The following is a 2790-nucleotide window of genomic DNA, read 5'->3' on the forward strand; positions in this document are numbered from 1 at the left end:
CTATGTGGTCCATGCATGCATGTAATGATTACAAAGAAGAAAGTTTAGGGTTGACAAGGCCCTATGCCCACTCCACACTTTGCCTAGACCAAAAGCAAAAGTGAACAAAATCATAATTCAAATCAAACTCTTTTCATCTTTTGTCTTTGTTGGCCAACATTCCTTTCTTTCAAAAGGCTTTATATCATGTAAAAACCAGCTAATTGTCTTGTTAATGGGGCCATTACATTTGTCACCAAACGAGCTGTTTCGAAACCTCAAACAAAAATTTAGTTCTAAATCTTTTTCATAAGGCTGTACGGTGTGGGGATCAGTCTTGGATTGTCCCCCATCGGCGTCGATCCTCCGCCCATTTCGCCCCCCCCCCCCCCCCGCGGCGTCCTCATCCTCTTTGCCTCATCCTCACACCCGATCTACGTGGCGCTTACGTGGCGGATCATCCTCCAAGGATGAACCATCACCATACCGCATAGGCTAAGATTACATGGTGAGCTCATTTCACATTAGCACCACGTAAGCTTTTAGGGTAACAATGGTGCCCCTTTAACAATATTGACTGTTTAGAATAAAGCCCACTTTAAATATACAAAAAGTAGAAATTAGAGTAGAAGAAATCTGATTGGTGTTGAACAAGTCCCCCTCCCCAAGTCAACCCTTTAGCACTCGTTATTTGCCTGGTGAAGCCACCTATAGCACTCCTCCATAATGCTCCTACAGCTGTGTTTGAGACGCTATGGAGGTGTGACAGAGGGTGTGAGCCCACACTAGGCGGCCTAAAAGTTTTAGTAAGAGTCATTTGTATCGTAATTTATAACGAATAACTATACATACATATATATATATATATACTAGTCGTTTACCCGCGTGATGCGGCGGGAAACATATCACTTAGGTTGGGTATTTAACCGGTTAAAGAACGTCGTTATGCAATAATGTATGGGACTAAGATAGTAAAATTAGGACTCTTATTAGTCCGTATCCCATTGTCCTTTTTAACGACCGAATCTTGCAAGTCCATGATGACCGAACTTTCTAAGAGTACTCTTTTCCTAATAGTTTATCAATCCTCCCGATAGACAACATTTGTGATGTAAACTCCACATACTAATAACTTTGTGTTTGTGATATTCAACTTGACCCATTTGTTAAAAAGGGCAATTTAAATTGTAAAATTTGTTAAAAGAAAAAAAAAAGTTGGGTCAAACGTGACAAAGAGGTTAAACGGAGTGTCAAAATAACCTAACATGTAGCATCAAATGCTTTAGTTTGCCGTTAAAAAAAACAAAAAAAAATAAAAAAAAATAACTATCTTCGTGATCGAAAAGTGTTAATGGGTCGGCCTCACCCAACCCATTTCACCCCAAACCGTTTGACCCGTTATCACACATGTTTGACCCGTTCAACATATATTTCATGCAGACCTGGTACCAAATCTTGATGGACTACCACATCACCAGATGTGCATTCTAATAAATGCAAATAGTATGTTCGACCACAAAGATTAATCAGCCATACTCAATAAAAAATGGTTACAGGCATCATGTATAGACCAACTGTTCAATATTGAAAATAATAAAGTAGTAACATTTTATGAAACTGTGAAAAATTCAAGCTCCAGTGTATTCAGTTAACCAATAATACGAACAAAAATATTAGTTTTGGTTTACGGCCAAGGGATTTTGGACTGTTTTCTTTCTTCATCGATCGATCGAAGGAAGGTTCAAGCTAGGGTTCTAGCTTCCACTTATACGAATCCGTATCAATTTCCTCAAAGCAAAATCGGTAATAATAATAATAGTGGTGGTGGTGGTGGTAGGAGTAGTAGTGGTGGTAGTAGTAGTAGTGGTAGTGGTGATAATAGTAGGAGTGGTGATGGTAGTGGTGGTAATCCAAACCTTAACTCAAATAAGAAATTAAGAAGTCAGTGATGAAAAGTTCAAAAGTTATATCCAAACCAAGAATTAAAATTGAAACTAAATATAAAACATGATTCCATATACCAACTAAGAAAGATAATTATTAATTTGTTACTAATTAATATTACCTGATTAAAACTAATATATTTATTTATCTCACCATGACCAGACCTAATACTTCATATATTTTTAAAGTAACTGAGGGGGAAAATAAAATAAACTAAATGTAACTGAAAAACATGTGTAGATTTACTGTACAAATATAGTAATAAAAAATGCAACTAGAGTTAAAGCAACTAAACAACCATACCTATGTTCTTAATCTAGATAGAAAAATCATATATTAACAAAATGGGGGTGTAGCTCATATGGTAGAGCGCTCGCTTCGCATGCGAGAGGCACGGGGTTCGATTCCCCGCACCTCCACATTTTACTTTTTGGTGTGTTGCATACTTGCTATTCTCCTCACCCAACATACACTTACAGTCATTTCTAGAATATAATAAGATTCATTGTACAATCATTTCTAGATGTATATTCGTTGTATCGTATATTTGTTCTAGTTTTGGTAGACCAGACGGTGTGGAGGGGCTTGAAGATGAGGCATTATCTTCTTCGGTCAACGCAACGGCTGCCATTCTCGGTATTTTTGGATCACGTCGACGCCAAAAACTCTTCCACGCCGGTGGAGATTCCTCCGCCTAATCAATAACGTCGTCCTAAACACCGTGGACGGGACGGTGTGAACAGTCCAGACCGTGTGGTCTTACGATATAATGTTTATGCCGTTTGGAGATCTGATTATTTGAGAATTTATATATAATAAAAAGCAAACTGAATGAACAGTGAGTGATTATTTATTTTTTAAAATTAA

The 2790-nt window shown here is 37.6% G+C and overlaps 1 non-coding gene across 1 annotated transcript; it reads left to right on the forward strand.

The window, feature by feature from the left end:
• The first annotated feature begins 2269 nt into the window (after nucleotides 1–2269).
• TRNAA-CGC lies at nucleotides 2270–2342 on the forward strand. The gene has a single exon. It is a non-coding gene; the product is annotated as a tRNA-Ala (tRNA).
• Nucleotides 2343–2790: the final 448 nt, after the last annotated feature.

This window comes from Helianthus annuus, chromosome 8, assembly GCF_002127325.2.
Source record: "Helianthus annuus cultivar XRQ/B chromosome 8, HanXRQr2.0-SUNRISE, whole genome shotgun sequence".
NCBI classification, from domain to species: domain Eukaryota; kingdom Viridiplantae; phylum Streptophyta; class Magnoliopsida; order Asterales; family Asteraceae; genus Helianthus; species Helianthus annuus.